The sequence below is a fragment of the Moschus berezovskii genome, chromosome X, assembly GCF_049115385.1.
Source record: "Moschus berezovskii isolate FMDL1 chromosome X, NW_MosBer_1.0, whole genome shotgun sequence".
In the NCBI taxonomy this organism is placed as follows: Eukaryota; Metazoa; Chordata; class Mammalia; order Artiodactyla; family Moschidae; genus Moschus; species Moschus berezovskii.
The window spans coordinates 20,202,983-20,219,857 of NC_142488.1; the positions used below are offsets into that span (position 1 = coordinate 20,202,983).

Below are 16,875 nucleotides of genomic sequence, written 5' to 3' on the forward strand. Positions count from 1 at the left end.
ATCCAACTATGGTATATTTAGTAAAGATGCAAAGCCATTTAGTAAAGCATCATTCCTCAATCAGTTCAGTTCAGTTCAGTTGCTCAATCGCGTTTGACTCTTTGCGACCCCATGAACCACAGCACGCCAGGCCTCCCTGTCCATCACCAACTCCCAGAGTCCACCCAAACCCATGTCCATTGAGTCGGTGATGCCATCCAACCATCTCATCCTCTGTCGTCCCCTTCTCCTCCTGCCCTCAATCTTTCCCAGCATCAGGGTCTTTTCAAATGAGTCAGCTCTTTGCATCAGGTGGCCAAAGTATTGGAATTTCAGCTTCAACATCAGTCCTACCAATGAACACCCAGGACTGATTTCCTTTAGGATGGACTGGTTGGATCTCCTTGCCATCCAAGGGACTCTCAAGAGTCTTCTCCAACACCACAGTTCAAAAGTGTCACGGAAAATTTCAAATCAGTATTGATGAAGTTGGGTATGGAAGCTCATTGTATCCAGTCAGTATTAGGAGTGTCCAAAATAAATAATCGTGGGAGACACTGGTGTCTCAGATTGACAATATTGGTTGAGATGTAATTGAAATTAAAACATTCTGAAGTATATTCAGTCTATCTGGGATGCAATGACTAGGAAGAGAAGTCCTTGATATTACCAAGGGAGCAAATGACTTCTTTTAGTGTTTCACATCTATAAAAATTAATTGTCCAACCATTGTTCTGTGTCAATGTATTATAAAAGATTTTTCTTTCTAAGTTGATCTTGTAAATACAGTTTCTACAATTATTGCAGTAAGATTGTAGAGAATGTATATTTCTTTAAATGGGGTTTCAGATAGACAAGGTAACTAAGCTTTTTTTCTAGTACGGGTAACTAAAGATACAAGCTTTCAGTAACTCTCCAGGTATACTGAGCAGTAACTGGGTGAGGTAGCAGTCAGGAGTCTCAGGCTCAAGTATCACCTCAGCCTTTTCTGTCTCTAAATCTGTTTGTCTATCTGAGAAATGGGAAAGATTGCACTAAATCAGATTTTCCAACTGGGTTCTGTTGGCCTACAGAATTCCATGTATCCAAGTGAGGAAGAGGAAAGGGAGGGGGAAGGAAGAAAGATTCCCTTTCATGTTTCAAGTAGCCAAAAATTTCAAGTTTCAAGCAACACATTTTAACCAGATGATGGGTCTGATGTACCCCATGCCCACAACTTCAGTAACCCTCTGTAAGCAGAAAACTTCTCAATTTGTATCTCCAAGTGATATGCCTCCTCTAAGTATCCAGTTGCCTGCTTAAAATCTCCTTCCAACTGTATGGTGTTCCAAAGCCTCTTTAAACTCAACATGCCCAAGACCAAAATCTTTATCTCCCACAATGAAACAGTTTCCTGCTGTGTTCCTTATCTCAATGAGTGGCATCAGTATCCTTCCATCTGTGCACTCCTCAAAACTAGGTGTTCCTCCAGACATTGTCTATTTCCTTACTTAAATTCATCCTTACTCTCATGTTCTATGAATTTGACTTTTTAATATTTCTTGAATGATTTCACTTCTCTCCATTTACCCTGCAACCAACCTAGTCCAAACTGCTGTCATCTCTTACCTGGATCTTGGCAACAGTTTTTTAACTGGTCCCTCTGTTTCTTTTCTGAACCCTCACCCCCTTTTAATCCATTTTCCGTATTTAAAGAATATTGGATCTTTCTGAAAGCTAAATCTGACCTTGTCTCTCCCTTTATTAAAATCTTTCAGTTTGTCATCACTGACTTTAGGATAAAGACCAAAGTCCTTTAACATGTCCTGCAAAGCCCTATATATTTGATCTTTTCCTACCTCTTTCTCTAGCCCTAGCTCTTCTCACATTCTCTCCTTTGTTCTTCAGATAACTGAGATTTCCTGTCAAGTTCTTGTACAAGCCACAGTCTCTTCTGCCACAGAACCTTTGCATATGTTGTTATCATCATTTGAAATGCTTTCTGCTCCATTCTATCTCTACACACCTAGGCTGGCTAATTCCTACTCATGATTTAGATAATCATTCAAGAGCTGGTTCCTCAGGGAAACTACACAATCCTTATTTCATGTCAGATTCTTGTTACTGTATTTTTTAAATCACATCCTCCTCCTTCTTTTACACTCATTTCACTCATTTGTGTGATTTTATTAATAAATGAATTCTCCAATAGTTGTAACTCTGTAAGAGTTCATAGTAGAGTAGATTATATTCTTGAAAGATGGTTATAATAACATCTCCTATCGAACATAGTTCTCTATGACGTGACTTTGTGACTTCCCCATCAAATCCATGTGTGCTAAGACACCTCAGTTGTGTCTGACTGTTTGTGACCCTTTGGACTTTGGCTGATCAGGCTCCTCTGTCCATGGGGTTTTCCAAGAAAGAATATTGGAGTGGTTGCCACGCCCTCCTCCATGGAATCTTCCTGACCCAAGGACAGAACCCCGTCTCTTATGTTTCCTGCACTGGCAGGTAGGTTCTTTACCATTAGCACCACCTGGGATTAATTCCTCCCCCTTTGAGTTGGAGCAGGCCTATTACTACATTTCCTGCATTGGCAGGTGGGTTCTTTACCACTATGTCGCCTGGGAAGATTTTCCTTGACCTATAGAACAAGGCAGAAAAGAGCAGGAAATGAATGTGAGAGTAAACAGGCAAGTAACTGTCATAGCAACCAACACACAAACACATATGCACGTTCATGCATGCAGGTGCCTAGTAGATCAGGGCTGTGTGTAAGAACCTGCGTGCATGAGAGTGCATATGTGTTTGTGTGTTGGATGCCTGCCAATACAGGAAACGCCAGAGACACAGGTTTGATCCCTGGGTCGGGAAGATCCCTTGGAGAAGGAAATGGCAACTCACTCCAGTATTCTTGCCTGGAGAATTCCATGGACAGGGGAGCCTGGCGGGCTAAAGTGCATGGTGTTGCAAAGAATCAGACACAACTGAGCAACTGGGCATGCACACATGGACTATAGGTCAAAGAACCACATATTCCAGACTCCTTTGCCAACTGGCTTCCAGGCATGATAAACCAGTCAGAGGCACTGGTGGAGAACTATATAGTAAAAGGAGGGGAGAAGCAAGACAATGTCCCTCTCTTTCTCTGTTTTGGTGTGTCTCTAGCAGTAGCTGTATCTCTTCCGTGGCTCTAATTCTTGGCAGCCTCTCTCTTCCCGGTCCCACCTGCCCCTGATTGGGCATGCCTTGCTTAGTTTCCACTGGGTTTCCATGATTCTTAGACTCTGGGAGTACTGTATCCTCTGTTCTCTCTCCAAATCTTGGGTTGGTAGTGGTATTATGCTGTTCCCCATTTCTAGGATAGCTCTTTGTATCCTGTTTGGCTCCTTAGATCTTTAGATAACATCTCTGTAACAAACTGCCTATAGTAAATTCCTCCCATTTGAAACATCTAGCATGGTTTCTATCTTCTGACAGTTCTCTATCTCATACAATTCTTGGCATAAGGGTAGTCCCACAAAACTGACTCTCAGAACCACACTATTTGGGGTTAAACACAATTATGACTTCCTTGGTGTGAAAAACGGGCTATTAGTAAGCTATGATCCTAGTAGACCATGACCTCATTCATAATTGATGCTGAAGCTGAAACTCCAATACTTTGACCACCTGATGTGGTCATTTGAAAAGACCATGATGCTGGGAAAGATTGAAAGTGGGAGGAGAAAGGGACGACAGAGGATGAGATGGTTGGATGGCATCACCGACTCAATGGACATGAGTTTGAATAAACTCCAGGAGTTGGTGATGGACAGGGAGGCCTGGTGTGCTGCAATCCATGGGGTCACAAATAGTCAGACACGACTGAGCGACTGAACTGAACTGAATATTTATTGCCAGTTGAAATAATATAGATCAGGCATTGTATGATGACAAACACTGCTATAGATATCTTGTGTTAGATGTTTTAAATGAACCTTTAGCTTGTGCTGCACTAAAACAATTTACAGCTGCTTGCTTTTTCAACTTTGCAGCCGAATACTTTAGGGAACAGATGATGACATGGGGAAGGACAAATTGTTATTCTCTTAAAAACATTTAAGGGCTTGTTTTTTAAGGGTTTATTTCTATTCCCACTCTTACAGAAGACCAGTCCTCTACATCAGAAGCATGAGTTGCAGAAGTGCAGAGGAGTAGGAAAAACATACACTACAGAATCATGAAAGTCCTTGTTTGAAACATAGAATTTTGGAATTATATAGTAATGAAGGAATCATTTTAACACATACTTTATAAGGACAGGAATGTAGAGTGAAAAGAAGATTCTCCATCTAAATGCTATGGAACAACTACTTTTAAGAATCATATCTTATATGTGGTTCTGGAAAGATAAGATAGTTACAAAATGTTTCCCAAATATTAATAACAAGACACACTGATCCGGTGGCTATAATTGTTTGAAACGGAAGAGTTAAATATTTGGACAGCCCCAAAGTCAGTTTTCTCATGCATCTGGGAAAACTACATCCTTTATATCAGGAATGGGGTGTTTCTATTCATATTTGGGCCTTAGAAATCATCCATTCTGAGTCATGATAAATGACTTCACTCTTACTGCAAAATGACTCATAAACAATTTAGAGCCCAAGAGATTGTTCTGCAAGCTATATTAAAGATATTTGGCTATCTTCCTTACTTAAAAATCAATATCCATATGGATCATTAGATAAATTCCCTTTCAGAACAGGTTAAATCAGCAAGCAGTCCATGAAATTGGAATGTCGTAGGTACTTTAGTATTACACAGAATATTTTGTTGTGCCTCAATTTTTGTTAAATTTTAACTGCCTTTAGTTTCCTTATTCTCCTCTTTGACAACCAGACATTGACAGGTAGCTGGGTTAGAAGAACCACATAAAAAGCTCCACAAGACCATTTTTAGATTATTTCATAATTTAATTTAATGGAGGCTGAGGGTCCAGTAGAGAATTTTATTTTGTGTGCTGTAATATTAAATATATATGTGTGAGGACTCTTTCATCCCTGAGATAAGGAAAGCAGTAAGACTTCCCTATTAACCCACTGTCTTCAAGGTTATTGAGGAAGAAAAAATAAAAGGAAAATGGTCTCTAGATTTACCAAAAGGTGAAGAAATATTTAAAGTCTAAACTCACATCATCAGTTTATGAAGGTGAAGAAGATTAACAAGAGCCAGTGTTGCCAAGGGTGAGAGGAAATGAACAGCTGTTCTTCTAGAAGACAGTATGATATGGCAAACCAATTTTTAGGATATTATCTTAAGGAAATGATCCCATAGGTATAATTGTCCCAAGGATATTCCTCAAAACATAAAAAAATGGAAGGGGAAGGAAATAAAGTCAATATTTATCAACAGGGTATCAGTCAAGTAAAATATGGTTGTCTATGTCTTAGTTTGGTTTCTCCAGATTTGTGCTATCTAAAATGTTAGCCACTAGCCGTATGTAACTAATGAACACTTGACATGTGCCTAGCGACACATACCTGATTTCAAAGATACAATATAACAAAAAGATAAAAAATATTTCATTAATAATTTTTACTTTGATTTTCTGTTGAAATGATAATTTTTACATATTAGGTAAGATAAAACATTAAAATTAATTTCATCTGTTTCTTTTTACTTTTTAATGTGGCTACTAAAATAATTTTAAATGACATATATGATTCACACTTGTGATTTGCATGATACTTCTAGGGATAATACTAATCTAGAAGCAAATCTTTAGATGGACTTATATGAAAGTAATTTATTAATGAAGTGACTATAGGAGAAACTGATAAAGGAGCAGGAAAAGGAGGATAGGGAAGGAAAGGAGCAGGAAAAGAAGGATAGTGGATAGCTTTTCCCTTCCCCAGGGGATCTTCCCAACCCAGGGATTGAACCCAGGTCTCCTGCATTGTAGGCAGATTCTTTACCAGCTGAGCTATCAGGGAAGCCCCCAATTTATTAATGAAGTGACTTAAGGAGAAACTGATAAAGGAGCAGGAAAAGCAGGATGGGGAATCAGAGGAAGATGAACAAGGGTGAATTCAGATGAAACCTCAGTCTCAGCCTGATCCTGCAAGGAGTTCTGGAGCATGAATTACATGTCAGAGTTTGTCCCACCCTGAGGCGAGGGAGCTTGGTTTTCATACCCTTACATTAGTCAGTCCTTGGCTATGGGGCCACTCTGAGGGTACGTAAACACTCAGGCATTTTTGGCTTTCTGTTGCATTGAAGCAGTTCCGGTAGTGCAAGGGATGCTCTGTTAAATATCACAGGTGCAAGTCACTGAAAGCAAGGTCTACGGAAACTGGAAGATGGGCACATAGAATAAATTATAGGGACCTAAAGGGATTATATGCAGAATACATCATGAGGAACTCTGGGCTGGAAGAAGCACAAGCTGGAATCAAGATTGCTGGGAGAAATATCAATAACCTCAGATATGCAGATGATACCACCCTTATGGCAGAAAGTGAAGAGGAACTCAAAAGCCTCTTGATAAAAGTGAAAGAGGAGAGTGAAAAAGTTGGCTTGAAGCTCAACATTCAGAAAACGCAGATCATGGCATCTGGTCCCATCACTTCATGGGAAATAGATGGGGAAACAGTGGAAACAGTGTCAGATTTTATTTTTGGGGGCTCCAAAATCACTACAGATGCTGAGTGCAGCCATGAAATTAAAAGACGCTTACTCCTTGGAAGGAAAGTTATGACCAACCTAGACAGCATATTAAAAAGCAGAGACATTACCTTGCCAACCAAGGTCTGTCTAGTCAAGGCTATGGTTTTTCCCGTGGTCATGTATGAATGTGAGGGTTGGACTGTGAAGAAAGCTGATCGCTGAAGAATTGATGCTTTTGAACTGTGGTGTTGGAGAAGACTCTTGAGAGTCCCTTGGACTGCAAGGAGATCCAACCAGTCCATTCTAAAGGAGATCAATCCTGGGTGTTCATTGGAAGGACTAATGCTAAAACCGAAACTCCAATACTTTGGCCACCTCATGTGACGAGTTGACTCACTGGAAAAGACTCTGATGCTGGGAGGGATTGGGGGCAGGAGGAGAAGGGGACGACAGAGAATGAGATGGCTTGATGGCATCACCAGCTCGATGGAGATGAGTTTGAGTGAACTTCGGGAGTTGGTGATGGACAGGGAGGCCTGGCGTGCTGTGATTCATGAGGTCGCAAAGAGTCGGACACGACTGAGCGACTGAACTGAACTGAAAGGGATTAGACCGGAGAAGGCAATGGCAACCCACTCCAGTACTCTAAGGGTCGGACACGACTGAGCGACTTCACTTTCACTTTTCACTTTCATATATTGGAGAAGGAAATGGCAACCCAGTCCAGTGTTCTAGCCTGGAGAATCCCAGGGAAGGCAGAGCCTGGTGGGCTGCCGTCTATGGGGTCGCACAGAGTCGGACACGACTGAAGCGACTTAGCAGCATCAGCAGCAAAGGGATTAGAATAGCCCACTGACAGTAACAGTTACACTTTATAAAATGGAATGTTAGACAATAATTTTGTATATCTAGATTTTTAGACATAGAAAATGTTAGTAACATAGAGTGGCATATTAAAAACTTTATTAAACATCATATACAGAATGATCTCAAGTATACAAAATAGTATACATATTCATAACTGTATAGAAAATATTTGGAAGTATCTTCCACCAAAACAATATATTTTAAGTCTGGGTTTTGATAGTTCACTTTTTTTCCGTTTGATTACTTTTAAACAATACATATGCTTCATGTATTAGAAAAACAATAACACTATTGAATGCACTAATAAAGTGAAAGTGATAAGCAAAACCCAAGATCTCCAATTTGAGAACCTGCAAAATTATATTAAATTTATATCTTGGCTCTCCACAGAATTTTTATGATACCTGGAATGCATTTGGTGATACGACTATGGTTGACATTTATCTAGTATGCATCGGTACGGTCAAGTAACCAGCATCTGCTCTGGTTGGCCAATGTGTGCTGTACTGGTTAGTAACTTGATGAAAAGAAACATTAAGACATAAGTGTATGTGGTCAAATCAGCCCTGAGTTAGCTAGAGGATAAATGAGGAGGGTGCTGGATCAGAAGACCAAAGATTCAATACATCTAAATAATACCAAAAAAATACTAATTGAGTACAGAACAAAATATCAACATTTGGAATAAAAATGGGATAAATAACAGCGCCTTGAAGAGCCATACTAAAGCCTAAGGCAAAAAAAAATCAGTAATGCTAATCCTGTCTTTGTTAAAAAATGTTTATTTTGTTCATGATGAATTTTTGCATTAATTTTAAGGTACTGCATTAAAACTTATTTATTTTGACTGCTGAGATTTTGGTAAGTGCCTCATTTGCCTCATTCATTCACGATACTACTCCTATCTCAGCCCTGACGTGGAGCTGTGTCATGAAACAACCTTAGTCTAATGATTTAGTGCATGCAACCATTGTCCAAATATTACTTTTGAAGGTTGGCTGCTAGGGTAACATGTAAAAAACCTTGCTGTAAACCCTTCCCTTCATCGACACCAATCTAACACTATATTTACCTAAATAGCAAGAAGAAAAAAAGGCAAAAACATTTTATATTCAGACATTTCTGCAGGCATTTGAACAATGCCATATATGTTGTTATGATGTTAACACACAAAGATTTCCAGATCTATTTGTGAACTGCTGACAGAGCAGTAAATAATTTGACTGTGTTGAAGATGCGCTAACATTTATATGCAGTTAATACAAAGAAAACAAAAGTGAAAACGTTAAGGGGAAAAATGATTCATACAGACATAGAAGTGATTATTAAAAAGAAAACTCATAGGCCCGAATTAAAGAGAAACAGCCTTCAGCAAAATAGCTTTGGCAGAAATTCCAACATTCATTCTCGGTTCCACGGGACCTTACACTAAAGTTGACAGAAAGATAAGTGCAGGATTATGCTGCAAAGGATTTTAATATTATTTGCCAATTTTTTTGCTCCCAGATATTTAGATTCCTAGAGTATACTGTATGTTGAAAGCATAGATATACTGCAAATTGCTGGCCTCCCCCTTTCTCATTCATTCCCACAAATATCTCTTTCATAAAACCCTGCCCTTAAATAGTTGGCACTGTGAGTGGTAAAAATAGAAACTTTGTGATTGAGCATTGTTTCTTGGTGGTGGTTTTCTCCTGAAAGCTTCGTGTTAAATTGTGTATGAAGTAACATATTTATTATTGTCTCAATGCATTTATATAACTATGGTGCTTAATTCTTCCTTCAAATCTTACTGCATATTTTCAAATTGCATTTCTGATGTTGATCCTAGACCTTACAAAGTATCCTTTTGTTTAAAAATATAGTGATTTATATTCTTGCTTGAAAACAAAATCTCAAATAGGGCTGACTAACTATGAAGCAATTCAGAATTAATGCTTGAATAATTTTCTTAAATGATACTATATAGTTTTTCCACGGGGGAAATATGATATATGAAATGTTCAGTTATTTTGGGGATACTTGTTTTGTATTGTGAAAATCAGAGCTTGAAGTAAATCCTTTAGAAATAAATAGCACTCGAAACCAAAAATTATTATATGCCTATTTAGCAAGGTGAATACAACAGAGGGTAGGTGATGCCTGAGAACAGCTATGTGTGATAAAATGCATAGGGTGGTAGACTCTTTTACATGATTGCTTGAGATAAGTTGAAATGAAAAAGAACTTGGGCAGCAGAAAATTGAGCTCATAGTAGATTCTGTTGGTGTTCAAACCATATCTCCTTGGCACACACTGTTCCAGAGCATTTTGAGGGCACTGGATGGAAAATAAATGCCCCTGTATCTTGTCCTACATTGTCTTCCATAGCTCTTGAGTGCACTGAGTCCCAGATGCTCACAGTGATAGCATGTTTGATAAAGCACTCTGCATGGGCTTACTTCCCTTCCCTGTTTCAATTCTGTTTTCTTACAAGGGTGTCCCGAGATCACCTTCCAAACAATTTGCATTTGAGCCCTTGATGCAGGGTCTACTTCAGGAAGGATACCAAACTAAAATAATCTCTCTGGATTAAGTCAATGAAAAAATGAACCTAGTAATCAACTTAAATTGATCATTCTATCAATACACAAATCCTTGAGTTTGATGCATCTTTCCTAGGACTGTTAGAGGCTATAAGTTCTTCTGTCTTCTACAAAATAAAAATGAGAAATATCTCATTTGATAGACCTCCTTCCTCTCTTCCCAAAGTATCTAGTGCTTGAAAACAAACTCTCATGGTCAGGAGTGTACAATCTTGATGTCAAAAATTAGGCACATAATTTTAAAAATGGATAATTTTGCACTAACATTCTCAAAGACTCTACATAATGACAGTTTTTATGGCTCAGTATTGACAAATGAAAGGATACCCTGCAGGCCAACTGTGTACATCCACAAAATAAACTACTGACCAACTTAGGGTTTTTTATATATATATATAAATGCAACAGGCCCACTTGAGCAGAGTTTGTTCAAAAATCATTAGCAACCTTTGGCATTTCATTTGGACTTATATATGCTTGCCACTTGGGCTACATTAATATTTGAACATCACATTAGCAAAACACAGATGCATCAAGGCAGTGAAAAGACAAGATATTAGAACTGTCTTCCACTCTGTCTAAGTAAATCAGCAGGATAATGCTGAGGAGACTAGATATATCTGTGTCCTTTTTAAATATACAACAGAGAGACAATTGTGTTGTCATAAACAGCAGTGATCTTTGTATGTCCCAAACTCCACCCTTCATTCCCATGTTTGAATCTAAATGTCCTGCCCTTTTATCATTATTTTGTATCATTTACCACTGGAAAATATGGTGCATTATTCAGATGTCAGTCTAGGTATATTTTAATTCACACCTGAAAATCCCAGTCATTCTGTATGTGAATGTTTATAGCTGTATTCATGGTAGCTAAAAAAACTGTAATCAATCCAAATGCCTATCAACAGGTAAGTGGATAAACAAACCATGGCATATACATGTAATGAAATACTACACTACAATAGAAAGGAACAGCATGAATGAATCTCAAAAATATACAGTAAGTGAAAGGAGCCAGACACAAAAGGCTATACCCTGTTTTTTCCATTTATATGAAATTCTAGAAAAGGGGAATCTATAATAGAAAGCAGATCAGTGGCTGCCTGAAGCCAGGGGAGGAATGACTGCAAAGGGGCATGAGGAAACTTCCTGAGGTGATGAAAAGGTTCTGTATCTTTAGTAAGTATGGCATTCAGAAAAAAGACTGAGCACAGTTGTACTTTGTCTGGGGTTCAGACAGAATTGAGTATCATCTTGAATTGTTGGACCCTAAATTAAAAGACGCTTGCTCATTGGAAGGAAAGTTATGGCCAACCTAGATAGTATATTAAAAAGCAGAGACATTACTTTGCCAACAAAGGTCCGTCTAGTCAAGGCTATGGTTTTTCCCATGGTCATGTATGGATGTGAGAGTTGGACTATGAAGAAGGCTGATCGCTGAAGAATCGATGCTTTTGAACTGTGGTGTTGGAGAAGACTCTTGAGAGTCCCTTGGACTGCAAGGAGATCCAACCAGTCCATTCTAAAGGAGATCAATCCTGGGTGTTCATTGGAAGGACTGATGCTAAAGCTGAAACTCCAATACTTTGGCCACCTCATGCGACGAGTTGACTCACTGGAAAAGACTCTGATGCTGGGAAGGATTGGGGGCGGGAGGAGAAGGGGACGACAGAGAATGAGATGGCTGGGTGGCATCACCGACTCGATGGAGATGAGTTTGAGTGAACTCCGGGAGTTGGTGATGGACAGGGAGGCCTGGCGTGCTGTGATTCATGGGGTCGCAAAGAGTCAGACACGACTGAGTGACTGAACTGAACTGAACTGAACTGAACTGAAAGGAGCCTGAGACCAAAAACAAAACAAAAATTAAAATCCTGATGTCTGGAGAAACTAGAAGAGTTAGAGGGGTAGAAGGAGGACCAGTAAATGGAGGGGGAAATAGGAGTCCAGGAAAATGAAGACATGTTGACCCACATTAGAGTTTTGCCTGCAGGCAAACAATGCTATTTCTGTATCATCACCCTACTTTTCCATGGCCAAGGGTACCATTCTGGTGCGGGTGTAGGAGGGAAGGGCAGTGAGGAGGGACAAAGGTGTTAACACAGGGAGTTTCTTGAGATCCAGAATTTCGGGATATATTTTAATGTGAAGGTGACCTAGATTAACGTTTCTCAAACGTTAGTGAACATCAGAATAATGTGCAGAACTAACAAACATGTAGATGCCTGGGACCCACCACAGAGATCAGAATGCAGTAGGTCTGAAGGGGTGCTGAGACGCTGCATTTTTGCAACTTCTGGGTGATGCTGGTACTGCTGGTTAAGGGATCACACTTTGAGAGGGCCTGATCTAAAGCTCTAGAGGGATTCCAGAGTAAGGATAGACTTTCACACTTAATCATTGCTAAAAATTGTTCTGTTTTCATGGCTAGGACATGTAGGTTCAGAAGTTTTATAGTACAGAGGACTTATTCAAGAGAGCTCTGAATTTGCCCCTTGCTCTAAATTTGGTCAGTTTTAAATGAATGTTCCTTGAGATCTGTTGATAAGAGGAAGTGAATGAGCTTTTGAAAATTCTTCCTGGTTGCTTACCATTTCTTTCTTTCTTTTTTTTTTTTTTTTACAAAATTGTAGGTGTCATCTGTAGGCATGGGTAGGATCCTCTTGTCCTGCAGTCAGAATGTGAGGGCTGATTGTCTGAATCCTTTCAGGTAGAAGTTAATGGTTTTGTGGTCCCCAGAATAAACAATTAATGAGTTTCACTCTACTGACATTTTTAATGTCAACATTACCAACAACAGATGGGAGTTGTCTGCATTGGGTGTCTATTTCCAATTAAGATGTTTAATTTATGATAAATTAATACATTTCAATCAAATCTGCCTTGCATTCAGTGTATGCTTGGTTGATCAACAATAAAAACTGCTGTGGATATTTTGGCAAGCAATGAGAGACTGAGTCAGCCCACAGGAAGGAGGCTCACTATTTTAATGGTTCCTTAAATACTTACATTAAACCAGGAAAACCCAGAAAAATGTAACAAATGTGCTTTGTGGTTCTTCTTTCTATATATGTAAGTGAAAACTTGGATAATAGAAAGGGGGGAAACACACTTGTAGACATCACCACCCTAACACAAACCCTGTTAACATTTAGGCATTTTCTTCCAGTCTCTGGATCATGCATAGAACCATTTAGACAGGCATAATTATAGTGATTCATGACCCATAAGTTCTCTATTTTCCTTGTTTTTATATGATCTGCTCTGATTATCTATTGCTGCATAAAAAATCATCCTAAAACACAGTGGCTTAAAATAAGACTAATTTGGATCAAGAATCTGCAATTTGGGCAGGACAGCTCCACTTTGGTCTTCTCAGCATTAACTGGGGCATTTGAAAGACTGGGTGCTGAAATCATATGACTAGTCCTCTTGCATGTTTCTCAGCTGAAGCTGACTGTTGCCAGGGACCTTTAGTTTAGGCTGTCAGTAGAAATACCACTTGTGACTTCTCCATGTTGCTTGAACTTCCTCAAAATGTGGTAGCTGGATTCCAAGGGTGAATTCCTGTGAAACTGGGTTAGGTGGAAGTGGTATTGTCTTTCATGATACAGCTTCAGAAGTCACAAAGCATGACTTCCATCATTTTCTATTCATTAGAAATGAGTCACTAAAACCAGACCATATTCAAGAGGTGGGAAATTAGACTTCACCTTTTTATGGCAGGAGCATCAAAGAATTTGCTGATATATTTTATAAAACGATGGCGTAATATTCTATCTAGTAAATACAGCAAGTGTAACCATTTCACCTACAGTTACACATTTAGGTTGCTTCCATTATTAGACTGTGATTAATATATTTATTTATCAGGTCTTCTAGAAGTAATTATATATTACATTATACCACCTAGATTCCAAAAGAGAATTTATATTAAACATGTGAGCACTTAGTAAAGGTACTTTAATTTTGAAATAATGTCATTTTAAGAGCTATAACTGCTTTAATTGGTGATAACCTTAGAAAGAGATGGGGAAGCATGCAGATGTTCCTACCATAGAAGTCCAAGAAAGCTGAATGTATCCAAAACTATAAATTCATATTGTGAGTAATAACATTTTCCAATCTAAGACAGACTATCAGAGTGAATGTGCCAAGCTTACTTGGCATTGGCAGCTGCAGGAACTGGAAAGCCAATATGCCTCATGGGATGAGGGTGGGGCTATGGCTGATGAGAAATACCGTTATGGTCTCCCTTAGGTTGTGTGAGATCCTCAAGAATATATATTTTGCAGGTTTTTGTCTATATAAACAATTAGATTTTAAAATGTATGACAAAATTTATGGGCTCATTTGAATTATTTGTTAATATTTAGAGTTATGGATAGAGAAGAGGCACTTAGATATCTCTTTATTGTTCAATCAAAGCACATGAGGATTCTTAGTGATACCTAGGTACCACCTTTTCTTGTTCAAATCCTGGACCCATATCTTCATATTCTTATTTTCAAATATGCAATTCCTAAATAATTTTATATCTCCTGACAGGAGAAAAAGGTACTAACACTGTTATCATTCACAACACCATGACTCTTCAGAACCTCTTTGTATTGAAATAATGTAGATCTTCTTGCCATTGTAACGTCCTAATACCTTGCATCATTACTCATGATTCTGCATCTCATGATCTCTATGATGCTGCCTATAAATATAGACTTCCAGTGACTCTCTTAAAGATTGTTACTGTGCTTCATTGGTGATGAACACATGTGCAAATCTTACCCAGAATATGCAGGAAAATGTGAATAATAATTCATTTTCTGAAATATTAAATCATTGTGTTGTACACCTGAAACTAATAAACTATAAGCAACTATAAGTCAGTAAGAATAAACATCTTTTAAAAATAATAATTAATTTTCTGGTCCTAATAAACTTACAGTTCAGAATTTTATAGAGTAAATATTTCAGTTGCATCTTTTCTTGAATACATTATTCCATAATCACTGCATTTCTAGAATATGATCTTCTCAATCCTGACTATACCTCTTCTTACCACACACCACCACCAATAAGAAGGTTAGGCAAGGGACACTTGAGAAGAGCAGAAAGAATATTTGTCCTTGGTCTGGTCCAGGAGAGGTTTTCCCAGAAGAATGCTGGCCCCAGAGGGCCTCTTGGAAATATTCAAGGAAAGTATTCTAAAGCACTAGGCCCATTGTGTAGCCTGGGCCTGGGGGGCTTGGGAGAGACCCTCAGCTTGCCCAGGTTTAAGGGTCATATGGAACTCAGCCACAGATGACAGACAGAAGTTAATTGTTGCAGATAAATGCCTTAGGGAAGAGTATGGTAACAGGTGATATATTGTAGGATAGAAGGCAGCCAAGAGAGTCACAAAGATGAAAAGCAATGCCATGGCAGTGAAAAAAATCCTCGTGATGAGTCACATGGAGGTGGATTCCCTGAAGAGACTCAGAAAAGAGTCGTTGGATTTTAGTTCTGTAGTTTTAAAATAGTGTTCCCAGCTCCAGGCTTTGTGGAGTTTTGCTGATCAATTCTCAATCCTCATCTTTTCTGACCTAGAAGTAGCATTTGACACTTCATCATTTCTACCTGAAACATTGTGGTAACTTTGCTTCCAGGATATCAAATTCATGTCGTTATTCTCCTAGCTCTGGCTGTTCTTTTTGTCTGCCCTTACTTCTCTTCACCTCATCTACCGCTACTCAGATTTCCCAGAGCTCAGCCCTTGGACTGCATCTCTTCTATATTTAGTCACTCTTATGGTGCTTCATTCAGTTACATGGCTTTAAATACCACTTATGCACTCTGGATTTTCATAGTCATAGTAATCATATATTCATCCCAAATGTCTTTTCAGAACTTCAGAATCATATAGCCTACTTGATGTCTGCATTTGGATGTTTAAGAAACATGCCTAACTAGTATGTGTAAAGCTGAACTCCTGATATGCAATGCCCCAGACTTGACCCACTCATAATATACCCCATCTTATTTGATGACCACACCATCCCTTCTGTTGCTCATAGCAAAAACCTAGATTCATCCTTCATTCTTCTTTTTCTCTTATACCCAGTGGTTCCCTGGAGCATGTTTTAACTGACATATAAGAACCAATTGTGGCCTTCCTTTCTATCCCCGACGCCGCCGAGGTCGCATGTGCTAGGCTGCTCTGCCACTGCCAAGATGTGTTATGTCAGCTTCTATTTGTTGGCCGCCCTCAGGGGCAATTCCTCTCTCAGGGCCAAGGAAATCAAAAAGATCCTGGACAGCGTGGGCATCGAGGCAGATGATGACCAGCTCAATAAGATCATCAGTGAGCTGAACAGAAAAAACATTGAGGACGTCATTGCCCAGGGTATCGGCAAGCTGGCCAGTGTGCCCGCTGGCGAGGCTGTGGCTGTCTCTGCTGCCCCAGGATCTGCAGCACTTGCTGCGGGCTCTGCTCCAGCCACAGCAGAGTAGAAGAAAGAAGAGTCAGAGGAGTCAGACGACGACATGGGGTTTGGCTTGTTTGACTAGAATCCCACTCCCCTGCAAATAAAACTCTTTTTTATGTTAAAAAAACAAAAGAGCCAATTGTGCACTTTTTTCCCCAACTCTGTGTTCATATCTTAGGTATTTACAAGAGGTCCTGACACATAGTATGTATACCATTGTTGTTGTTTGGTCACTAAGTTGTGTCTGACTCTTTGTGACACCATGAACTGCAGCCCACCAGGCTCCTCTGTCCATGGGATTTCCCAGACAAGAATACTACATTGCTACCTTGACAAAGAAAAACAGA

The 16,875-nt window shown here is 39.2% G+C and overlaps 1 pseudogene; it reads left to right on the plus strand.

Moving 5' to 3' along the window:
• Positions 1-16,274: 16,274 nt before the first annotated feature.
• Positions 16,275-16,610, plus strand: LOC129535188 (large ribosomal subunit protein P2 pseudogene; annotated as a pseudogene).
• Positions 16,611-16,875: the final 265 nt, after the last annotated feature.